The sequence below is a fragment of the Orcinus orca genome, chromosome 20, assembly GCF_937001465.1.
Source record: "Orcinus orca chromosome 20, mOrcOrc1.1, whole genome shotgun sequence".
NCBI classification, from domain to species: Eukaryota; Metazoa; Chordata; class Mammalia; order Artiodactyla; family Delphinidae; genus Orcinus; species Orcinus orca.
In genome coordinates, this window is record NC_064578.1 from 8,535,608 (window position 1) to 8,547,915 (window position 12,308).

The 12,308-nt window shown below is 50.0% G+C and overlaps 1 long non-coding RNA gene across 7 annotated transcripts in view; it reads left to right on the forward strand.

Moving 5' to 3' along the window:
* Positions 1–12,308, forward strand: part of LOC117196725 (uncharacterized) — a 214,527-nt gene extending 202,219 nt beyond the window's left edge. For 3 of the 7 annotated variants that reach the window (XR_004477053.2, XR_004477050.2, XR_004477051.2), the window contains 4 exons: positions 2,665–2,853; positions 7,148–7,325; positions 7,505–7,932; positions 9,148–12,307. This is a non-coding gene — a long non-coding RNA (uncharacterized LOC117196725). Of the gene's footprint in view, positions 1–2,664; positions 2,854–7,147; positions 7,326–7,504; positions 7,933–9,147 lie in introns of all 7 variants that reach the window. The other 4 variants (XR_007474457.1, XR_007474458.1, XR_004477052.2 and 1 more) reach the window with 3 other exon arrangements.

Here is a 12,308-nt window from a genome sequence, read left to right on the forward strand (position 1 = left end):
AATCTTGTTATTTGGACATCTCCAGCTAAGAACACTCATATTTTCCCGGGGGTTACTAATGGAGCCCCCAGCTGCGTCCAAGTTTGAACAGCACTTGCAGGAGCCGGGGAACATCCTGGTCTGCAAAGTCACCGGCTCGGAGCAATTGTGTTCATTTCAGCTTCTCAGACTCAGTCCTAATACTAAGGATGTAGGGAGATGCAAGCTGTTGAAATTAACATGAAGCATTTAAAATGGACCCTTTTGTCATAGGGTCTCCTTCCATGTTCATCTCTTCCCCCTTCCCATCACTCCAAAGTTCCGATCTCTGAAAAGGATGATCCAAACTACCCGGAAAAATACTTTGAGGAAATGCCTCAGTGTACGAGATCATACTGTCTGCCTGACCCAGGAGGGTTAGGGTCCCACTAAGTTGGTATTTATTGACCAGAATTTTGGAAGAATGAGGAATCTGGCATATCAAATATTCTCATTTACTGCAGATCAAGCACAAACTCTTTTGATTTCCAACCTTGTTGTGCAGATTTCTTCTAAATTCATACAGGCCTCATGTCCTGCCTTATTAAAGGGGAATTGGCTAAAACTCTTTGGTAAGGAGGGGTTGGAAATACCCTTGGCTGGTCTCAGCTCCAGTATTCATTGAACAAGACAATAGCCGTAGAGTCGTGGTTCTCGACTGGATGAGTTTTTCCCCCAAGGGACCTTGGCCATGGCTGGAGATCGTTTTGGTTGTTACAGCTGCGGAGGTTTGGGGGGCAGGAGTTGCTACTGGCATCCAGTGCCTGGAAGCTAGGGATGCAGAAACGTCCTACACCACACAGGATAACCTCCTCCACAAAGAATTATCCATCCCCAAATATCAATAGTGCTGAGGTCGAGAAGCCCTGATACAGAGGCTAAAAAAAAGGTTTGTAATACAGGCTGATGTATTCGATGGTCATAGAAGGAAAGATTTAAAACAAACACACAAACAAAAAGCCTTTGATACGAGAATCCAGCGGGGAGTCTGCCATCAACCAGCTGTGTGGCCTTGAGCAAGTTAATACATTGAATACACTGAATTCGATTTATTTACTCCTTCATTTGGGCAGCTTTGTGAAGAATGGCACGTTCTAATCTAAGCAGAGGAAACAAAATAAATGGTATGTGCAAAGGCTCAAGGCGGGAGAAAGCCAGTGTCCAAGGAAGGCCAGAGTGACTGGAGGATCATCAGCAAGAGGGAAGGAAATGCAGGGGAGATGCTTCTGGACCTGCTGGCCCAGAGCTGTGCTTTTATTCTGGGTGTCACGACCCAGCTGATGCTTTAATATCAGCTGACTGGACAGGACCTTGTCTCTCTGCTTCCCTATACAGGCTCTAAAAGTGTCTGTTGGGTGAGAGACTCTGCTCCCTGCTGCTGTGGTGAGGAGACCTGACCAGAGGGAGGGGACAACACTGGGGGCAGAGAGACCACTCAACAGGCCACTATGTGGTCCCACAAAAAAGAAAACAGCGGGGCAGTTCCTCACACAGTTAATGTTGTGCCACCATGTGACCTAGCAATTCCACTCATAGATATGGACCCAGGAGAAAGGACGACATACGTCCACCCAACACCTTGTACACAACTGCTCACAGCAGTGTTATTCGCAGTGGCCAAAGGGTGGAAACAACCCAAAGGTCCATCAGCTGATGGATGAAGCAACAAAATGTGGTGTATCCGTACAACGGAATAGTACTCAGCCATAAAAAGGAATGAAGTACCCACATACGCTACAACGTAGATGAACTGTGAAAACATTAAGCTAAGTAAAAGAAGTCAGACACACAGGACCACATTTTGTATGATTCTGTTTATATGAAATGTCCAGAAGTGGCAAGTCTATAGAGACAGAAAGGAGATGGGTGGTCACTGGGGAGAAGGGGGAATGGAAAGTAATAATAGGTACAGGTTTGGGGGGGGGTGATGAAAATGCTCTGGAATTAGATGGGGGTGGGGTTGCACAAACTTGGATACTAATGGTATTTGCGGGGAGGGAAAACCAGCAACGGAGGCTGGCTGCCTGCTTTCTTTGTTGCAGCTGCTGCCGCTGCTCTGATCTCTTCCTTACGGGGTCACATTCAATAACTACATGACAGTTTTCCCCACATCTACCTCTTTCTTCTTATTGGAGTGTAAGCTGCGGGGGAGGAAGTGCTTTGAGGAAGGGAATTTGCTTTTTCAGAGGAATCAGAAAACTTTCTTCTTGGTGACCTTTCCACCCTTCATTGCCAGAAGAGTTTGACCTCTGACCCCAGGGATGCTGGGGGAACAGGCTCCGGACAATAGAGCATTACAAATGCAGTGGGTTCTTCATGGACAAGATGTGGTACATTTTAGTGCAGATGGCTTTCCCCAGGTAGTAGTCAATGTACAGAGAGAGAATGATGGTGCTTCCTTTACTTAGAAACTTATCTTAGCCTTTCCTACACAAATAAGTGTCATTTCTGGTAAAGTCAAAAAGAGAAAGAACATTCTTTTGTGCTGATGAGAAATGAAGATAGAAAAAAAAAAAAGCACGACTCAGGAACACAAAACTCATGGACATTAGGCATCAAGTTCTCATGTCATTTTGGGAGGAAGGGTGAGTTTCAATCTGGTTTTAATTATGCTGACAGATAACAAACACCCTTCTGTCCTCGCAGGAGTGTTCAAGGCTGGGGCAGGAGGCGACTTTCCTCATCGGACCCTGAGACAAGGAGATGCCCTCTGGCCCCAGAGGCCCCCCAAGAAAGACAGTCGCTGATGTTCAGAGCAGTAGCTAATTTCCAACGTTATTGACTTTTCATTCATGTAATGAAGCACATGCCTTTGGAGTTAAGAAGGGGAGGAAGGTAAGATTCCATCCCTGCCCTCAAAGAGCTCACAGGTATATGGAGATAAAGACAGTCAATGATAAACTGTAGAAGTAGTATTCAAAGGGTGATATGAGAAGCATCCATTGATTGGGAGGTGGGTACACGATGTGGATTACCAAGGTGAGCGCATCGTCAAGATGCAGCCGGCCTTTTATAGGGGCCCCGATAAACCATGCACTGGGGGTACTGGGAAGAGAAATAAGGGACTTGGGTCATTATTTTCTTGTCTTACGTTCAAACGTCATTTAAGGTCTGCACTAGAATCGAAGGACCTGGGTTGCTCTCCTGGGATTTCTCAAGGCTTAGGTTAGACCTCCAGTCCCATCTTTCAAAGGCCAAGTGGTTTGGTGGCTCCATTCCCTCAACCAGGCAGCCCCCGCCCCTCCGGCGGCCCTGGCTTCCCATCAGGGGAGACAGACAGGAGGCGGGTCTCGATCCCCAGGCTCCCACCCCTCCCCACACGCCGTGCGCCCTCCCTCCCGCGCCTGCCCGCCGGCACGGTCATCCTGACTGCTTGTGTGGAAGGCTGTTCACCACACACTGCTCTGAGCCCTGGCTCCTTGCCCCGCAAGGCTCCCCTGCAGCCCCCTGGGGACTCGGCACCCGCGGAGGCTCCGCTGCCCAGGCCGCTGCCCTCACACACCACACGTCCTCCTTTCCCAGGCCCTGCTGCCCTCCCCTCCTTGGCTGGTGGCCCATCATGGCTGACCGACAGCGGGTCTGTGACTTTCTTCCTTCCTTCCCGGGCACAGACAGGGTGGAGCCGTCGGGGGGAGAAGCCGGGCTGTGGTCTCCCTCTGCATCCCCAGGGCCCCTCCCAGCTTCCTGGTTGCTGGGCTCACAGGCGCAGAAGGAGCTGGCGAGCCACCCCATCTGAAAAACCAGCTTGCTACCAGCAAACGGAACAAATGTAATGCGGAAGTCACCAGGAGAGTAACCAGGGAACCCTGCGGACTGTGTCATCTCCACGGAGTGGCTTTGCCCGGTCCTCTCAGACTCCAAGCCAATTAGAGCCTGGCTAATTAGTTCTGGGCACTGAACAGCATTTGTGGGGGAAAGGTCACTTTGGTATGCGATTTTCTTTCTCTCTAAGCCACAGAACTTCCTCCAAGGAGCAGGCACTCACCTCCGGTTCTCAGAAGCAGAAGAAGCCAAGTCACACGTTTCTATGAATTCTCTCAGAAAGCCGATGATTAGTAATAATAGCAGTAGCCGTGTCTATTGATTGAGCACAGGTGCCAGACTCTTCACACATCTCGCCTGTAAGGGAGCCTCCCAGAGATGTGGGCAGCTCCTTTCATAGCTAAGTCAACAACGTCTCAGCAAGGACAGTGAAGAGAAGCAAGGTCGTCTCTTGCAGAGCACGGGCCGGAAGTCCGGAGGGTCAAGGTCGTGCCCCGGCCCCAGCCGACCCAACGTGGCTTGGGCAAGACTCGTCTGCCAGTGGACATTCCAAAGCACTGTACCAAAGAGTTAGCTGCAGCGAGAAGGCACACGCTGGTGGATGATTTGATTGAAATGAAGTGTCTGTACAATGCGAGTGGTACCCCCAGCAGATATACTGACACCTCCCAGTGCCTCCCAAGTTGGAAATCAGGAGGAAACCAGTTTCCGGCTGCTGCGTGCCAGGCACCGTGTGGCGTTACCGCCACACGCTTTGACACAGAAACAGCTTTGAAAAATGTGGGTGCACATATAGACGCGTAGACTTCTAAGACATACTTCTGTGTTCCTCTGATGTAGCTCTGACATTTTACGGAGAAGAGACCCCCCTAAACATCTTATCCAGACAGATTAGTTAACACAAGGTATAAGTACTGACTCCCTAGAGCAATGAGAAAAGCCCTGCCTCTGAGTGTGTCGTCAGTAATTATTCCCCAACCCTGTAAGTTGTGCAAGGGTATGTGGCCTTGACGACATCAGACCACAGCACGGTGCCCTGACTCGACTGTGCCTGAAGACAACATAAGCACAGTTGTAAGCCCAGGCTTTGTTTTTTCTTGCATCTTCTCTCTTCTCATTTGTTTAGTACGTGTTTTCTCTTCCCAGCTTCTGTTGCGTAACATCAGAATTTGTGCCAAACCTTTGTAGACAAGGATTTGGCAATAGGGGTGCTTGCAGTGAGACTCTGTCAGTGTATTTGGAAAAGTTAGGTGACCAGCCAGTTGGATTTTGTTTCTAATAGCTGGGAAAGATCATCACAGTGCAGAATGATGGGGGTGTTCATTCACCGGCACCAATGAGCTCTAAACGAGACACGCCTTTAAGCCTTCAAGGGCATATTCCATTCCATCCAAATCCACTGGTTCTCACAGAACCACAGGAAACCAGTGAGAATGACCCAGTCAAGGTGCCCTTCTGTCTGTGAGATGTGTCCCGTCACGATGAAGCTTCAGGAAGCCTCAGCAAAGTTGTTCAGGAGAAATTTTCTACTTCCCCAGGTGAAAGGGAATAATCACAGGGAATTCCATATGAAGTAGATTCCCCTAGAGAGATGAACAGATAGATGCCAATGAGGGAAAAAATAATATATTTTTTTCATTTCCCTGAGATTTTCATTTCTGGAAAACCAAAACAGAAATATACTAAGTGCCGGGGGCACCAGGGGCCTATCCACAGCAAGGGTTTACCTTTCTGTCAGATTTTCCAGTTTTCTTACTTAAAGCAGGAGGGTAATAACACTGGTTCCTTTTGTCACCAAGAAGCTGTCCTACGTGTATTCTAAGGGGCTGATGTTATGTCTAAGAGGCAAAGATGCGTTTGTGCCTGGAAGATGCCTCAAAGAAGTTCAAAAAGCTACTGCTTTGGGCTTCCCTGGTGATGCAGTGGCTGAGAGTCTGCCTGCCGATGCAGGGGACACGGGTTCGTGCCCCAGTCCGGGAAGATCCCACATGCCACAGAGCGGCTGGGCGCGTGAGCCATGGCCGCTGAGCCTGCACGTCTGGAGCCTGTGCTCCACAACAGGAGAGGCCACAACAGTGAGAGGCCCGCGTACCGCAAAAAAAAAAAAAAAAAGCTACTGCTTCCATGGCCTTTCCCATGTCCCCTGGAGCTACTAAAAGAAATTTGCACTCTGTACATAAAAATGGGTGGATGGACGCATGGATGGACAGGCGGATGGGTGGATGGATAAATGGACAGGCAGGTGAAATGATATATGGCTATGGATGTGTAACAGGGTTTGTTTTCCCTCTGTCTACCCGACTAACACAAAATCTGACACAGGACAAGCTTTCAGTGAGTAAGGACCTGATACTTAAGGATTTCAATGAGGGTCAACCGGTCACTCCCTTTCAGGACTTGGGCTGGGGGGAAACTCAAAGTCATCTTACATACGTTGATATTTGTTCATTCATCAAAACCTAGGGATTCAGACTTGTCATTGGTGTCTTCATGCGTCAGTGACGCACGTGAGTAGGTCCTTGGGGTAATTTGAGGATCCCTGCTCCTCCAAGACAGTTTCCAAAACTCCTAAGAGTAGTAGGATGAAAAGCAAGAGTGGGCTAGAGACCAATTAAAGAAAACTTGCCTTCTTCCAGATCTGTCATGAGAAGGTCTAAAGAAAAATCCCAACACTCTTGCTGATGACCTCCAGTTCCTTGCTCAAGGCACTGTCCCCATCAAGGGAGATGTCCCCATGGCCTGAATCACCACGAGTCCATTTTCAAGTGCATTAACCTCAGAGCCCCCATATTCATGGAAAGATGATGCAAAAGGAATAAAATTAGGACCAAAAAATAAAAGTCAGGTGTACATGTTTCATTTTGCAGCGAAATCTACCCTTCCCTTAATGCAGGTTTCTGTTTGAATCACCCGAGGGGATGGTATTTTAAGGCCGTATGATGCCAGAGTTACCACTGAGATCTCCACAGTCCTCTCTAGAGGAAAAGTTCCCCTAAGATCGTACGTTGTTAGTGCTTCGTGCCTGGAGATGTTTTCCCTCCCTCTTGGCCAGACCCTCTCTAGACAGTATTCTGAGTCTCCTCCTCACTTACTGTGGTAGAATTTGAGTCTATTCTGCAAGCTTTCACGTAGGAGCACCTGGAAGTCAGGTGCTGGTATGAGTTAGCTTAAACCAGGACGCAGAGGTGAAACATAAGACCCTTGGATCAAGATGCTCTCAGCATCGTGAGGAGAATAGAGAGTAAACAGGCGATTACAAAAGTCTAGCAGGAGAGACCCTTGTGATGGAAATGGTGTGCATCCTGACCACGTTGGGGCGATCCTACAAATCTACACATGTAATAAAACTGCGTTGTATTCCTTTCAGCTGCACGTGGGTCTACAATTGCCTCGAATTTTCAAGAAATCAAATACATATGGATAATTACAATGCGCAGTCCCAAAGGCCGCGCTGGCACTGGAGCATAGAGTGGAAACATACCGTCTCACTGTGATTAGGAGAAGCAACCAGAGAAGGTCTCCCAAGGCAGGGGACCTCATCACAGGTAAATGGGAGGATGTGGGGAAGGCCATGCAGTGTAGACACTTGCCCGTGCCTCCCCCGCAAGCCGGCGCTCCCACCAGTGTACTGCTGCCTCTCTGGGTTTGTGCCACTGCTTTTAGACCTAACAGAATGTCTGCTTTAATCTGTAGCAGTCTCCCTTTCTCCCCTTCTCTTTTACAGGTCATTCACTTGTCAAAGAAACTGAAGCCTTTGTCTTAGAGAACTGCCCATATTCTGGATTTGAATGGTTCCTTCTTCGTGGGGTCTGGATCATTTCTCTATCCACTGTTATCTCCTGATAGTGGTCATTTATCATCACCATCATCATCATCGCCACATTGTACCACATCATCCCAGCATTGTTGGAAGGGTGAGAATGTAGGCAAGCGAGTGCTGCTTCTAGAAGTCTAATTCCCCTGTCGTGTAACTTTAAACCAAGCCTTTCTTCCCTGCGACGTAGAACACGGACCACGATCTCATGTTGGTGCTCAAGTCTGGGCAGTGATTCCCGCACAGAGACAATGCACGGACCTGTGCGATGGCCAAGAAAGGCCGGCCCCGCAGCTGCATTCAGAGCAGGGAGTTTCTGGAAACAGACCTTTCTGACGGTAAGTTCCAGTAAAGCTGGTGGGTGTTATATTAGTGACCAGGCTCTTAGTCACCTCAAGGGAACTGAGATCAGATGACACCAGGACGGTAGAGGGAGGTGAGATATTCGCAATTTGGACTGCAGATGTGAACATAATTTCACGGGCATTTTCATAATCGTTCTTATGCTTCGATTAAATGCGTCACATACTACTGGCCTACAAGCTGGGAGGCAGGGGCTGAAGTGAGGAAATCCAAGGTTATTTATTTGCCTTAAAACCTATGCTCTGAGAAGGCCAGGAGAGGGGATATACCTCATCTTTAAAACACAAAATCTTCACTTCTCAGCTCAACCTGTGCACTTTAGCACTCAAAAACAACCCACAGACAGACCAGTGCATAATCGTGTGTAGCAAACACCAATTCAGGGATAGTAACAGAGATTTCAAAAATGTCAAAGGCACTTTTATAGAAGGAGGGAAAAAGATTAAGTACAAAAGCCTTGTACCATTTGCCTTTGACCCTTAACTCGTTTTCCACCTGCCTGTAAAACAGACTTCCTGGGGTCTTTTCCACCTGAAGGGTCCAATAAGACAGTCTTAGGGACACACAGGGTCAGCCTGACATCTCTAAACACCCACTACCAGTGGAAGCCAGAGGGCTATAGGTCTAGAAATTTCAGCTCACCTGATCTTTCCTCAAACTTTCTTCTTTTGATTATTTGTTCTTCTTGGGTGACCGAAACAAACATAGGAATGTAATAATAATGATGTTACCATGGCAGAAACAAGGTTCTCAGATCAAAGGATTCTCGCTGTACTCATAGAATGACTCATTTGGTCAGCTGGTCAACACTTATCCAGTACCCGTGATGCTCCATGCTGGTGATAGGTGTTCTCGGGACGGATACAAAAATGGACCACTTCCTTGGGAATTCCCTGGCGGTCCAGTGGTTAGGATTCTGAGCTTTCATTGCCGAGGGCCCAGGTTCAATCCCCGGTTGGGGAACTAAGATCCCACAAGCCGAGAGGCACAACCAAAAAAAAAAAAAAAAAAGGACCACTTCCCAGTGCCTTTCCTGATATGATATATGATATGATTTTACATACAACACTATATTATATAATACTATACTAACTTATGTGATACTATGCTATACCACATTACATTATATAATATCTTACAGTATCTGTTATTTGTCTATGTGTTTCTGGTCTATCTCCCTCTCACAATAGATAATAAGATGGTTGGAGCATGAACTTTGCCGCCATGCTGGATTCATACCTTGTACCCCTCACCAGCTGAGAGACCTTGGAAAGTCTCCCTCACATTTCCGTACCTTAGCTTCCTTCTCAGCTACATGGAAATAGCAGCACGTATCTCTGACGGCCGTTGTGAAGAGCGAGTGAGCTAAAGCCAAGGGCAGGGCCCGGGTGAGTAGCATGTTCGTTCTGGCTGTCGGTCATGTTGTTGTTTGGTGAGGGGCCCCATGCTGCGGAGGACAGCTCCTCCGTCACACTCCGTGATTTCCCGTGTCCCTGCCCGTCCAACCCCTGTGGCAAAGGGATGAAGTATGCTCACTGACTCAGACTCAGACTCACTTCCCGCGTCCCTGCCCACCCCATTTCTGAGTCTAATCTGAGTCAGTCAGCATATTTCATCCGTTTGCCGCAGGGGTTGGATCGGGGTGGGCGGATAGCCAGTCACATGAGCCAGACCACTTCGACCCCAGCCATGACTTCCATGTGCCCGACTGGGGACTCAGCCCGACTCCCATTGGACCTGCTGGAGCTGGCGCTGCTCCCACAGGGAGCCCTGGCCTGGAGTCCAGGCACAAGAGGGGTGAGGAAGCCGGTGCCAAGGACATCGTGTGGCTCCTGCCTGCAACCAGCTCTGTTCCTGCACCTTTGGGGCACGTGGGCCCAGAAGGTCCCTTTCTCCTTAATTCAGTTTAGGTCACAGTGTTTTCACCTGCAACACCAAGAGGGCCAATAGTTGGCGCCCCAGCATGTGCTGAAGACCAGGACTGGAGGAGCACGTAAAGGACTCAGAGCTCACACGGCGAGGAAGTAGCAAAAGCCCGCCTTGAACCCGGTTCTGCCCAACCACTGCACCATGAGCTCCCAGAGCTCCAGAAGGCCCCGGAAGGGAAGTCAAGATGCACCTGTGGGGATCCACAAAGAAAAGGCGGAAGTCGGAGACGGCTTCTGGAAGCAGCGGCAATTGCATTAACGACCAACCTTTACTAAATGCTTATCAGAAGCCAGTCCCCGCGGTCAGAGCTCCATGGAGCCTTGCGCCAGAGCTGCGCCTGGGGGATGAGCACGATTTGGGCATGTGGAAATGGGGGCAGGCGGGCTTTCGTATTTGAAGATGACGAAAGAGTGTCCGTGTCCCTCGAAGCCCTGGGGAGGCAGCTGTGACTCCAGGCTGGAATGGGGCCTACTTCGGTGGCGGCGGCAGCCAGCGCTGGAATACGGGTGGCACACCTTGGTACACCGGCGTATTTAATCACTTCCCTCCGTTCATCCCGAATTCCATCCCAGCAAGACTTGCTGATTTCCACCTCAGTTCCAGGGCCCGCACATCTCCACCATGTTTCCACCCACTTCCTGCTCGGGAAGACGCAGGCCGATTAGGGAACAAGATAAGCGTCCTGGTAACGGAGGGATGCGCCACTGGACGAGTGAGAGGTGAGTGTGGGGACTGCCCTGCTGCAACACGGCAGCCACCTGGGACACTTGGCAGGACGTTTCGTGTGCCTTAGCACTTCAGAAAGCAAGGCTAGGAACCGGAATGTTCGTGTAGTCACTGTCATTGAATAAATATGTGTTGAGCACCTACTGTGTGCGGAGCACTGCAGTAGGCGAAGAAGCTGGAGAGATGAGAGCTGTCGTCCTGGCTTCAGGACACTCACAGGGCAGGTGGGGAATTCACGTGGCACCATGAGGGCTCAGAGGCAGTGAGCACAGGGACCGGACACCTAGCCCACCTTGGGGCTAGTGGACTGGCACAAGGACTCAGGTAAGGCTTTTAAGAGGAAACCCAAGACCTGAAGAAGGATCAGAATTAGCCAGGAGATAGGACAGAGGGAAGATGGCGGGGGGGCAGGGCATGGAGTTCCAGGTGGGCGAAATTATACAAAGTCTCAGGAGAAAGGGAAAGAAAGAGGAACTCTGCCTGGTTTGGGGGTGACTACAGCTTGAAGGCAGGAGCAGAAAAGACAGAAGGGAAAACGTTTCCTGAGACCCTGGAATGCACGAGGCGTCATAGATGGAAACGGTGTGCGTGGGACGTCAGCACGGCCTTTGGCACATACTAGGAGATCAGTTCTTTTGAGCACTCACCAGGGGACTGGCTGACATATGCCAGGCAATGGGTACCCATGCTCATCGTGGTGACAAAAACTCTCTCCACCTTTGACCCGGGGGAGACTGAGGCCCAGAGCCTGGGTCAAACAACTTGCCCAGGTCTCACACCTGGGATGAAGCCGGATTCAGACCCCATGCGGCCTGCTGCCAAAGGGCAGCATCTCCTGGCTCAGCAACCCTCAGAAATCCATGCTTTACCTTCTCACTGCTCGGCCACTAAAGGCTCTGAACATCGTTGACCTAAAAGCCCAGCATCGTCTGGCCTGGAGATGCAGGAGGCTTTGGCCCTCCCATTCTGCCCCACCTCACTGGCTCTGTCATTTTGACCTCAACGATATCGTGACCTTGTCTGTCATTGAGACCCACCAGTACTGTACAGCATCACAGCATGTCAGCTCTGTCTGTGCATATGGGTATCTGGGCCATGCTTACCTAGCCCGTATTCAGCCTCAAAGGGCCGAGAACATTCCCTCCGTGCAATTCAGATTTGTTTTTTAACGTCTTCGTGCAGTCCAGCCCATTTTCAGCTTGAAAAATGAGCTGGAGAAGACAGGGAAGCTTTGCTGAGGTCAGAGGGTGAATCAGCAGCCTGTCTCCATGCCGACCCACCTTTCCCAACCGGCCAGCGCCCACATCACTCAGCCCCGATTAGCAGCTCCTCACAGAGCCTGGAGGCCACAGTCGGTGACGCTCGCCTGGAGAGTCCCCATCACTCCCCCGGAGCCCCGGTGACGATCCCCGGCTGAGTCTCCTGCAGCAGCCGGCACCACGTTCTCACGCAGGACAGAGACCCCAGAGAGCAGGTCATAAATACCCACCGGCTCCTTCCTGCTTTCATGCCCAGCTTCCTCTGCAAGGCGGTGAGATGGGAACCAAGAAGGGCAGATTCTGCGAAAGCCCGCACATTGAGATCCTTTCAAGAGAGACCGGGGGGAACCAGTTGCAGCTCAAAGGTGGACACTGGCAACTCTGAACTCTTCTGTTCAAGAAAACGCCTTGCCATTGTAAAGCAATTATACTCCAAT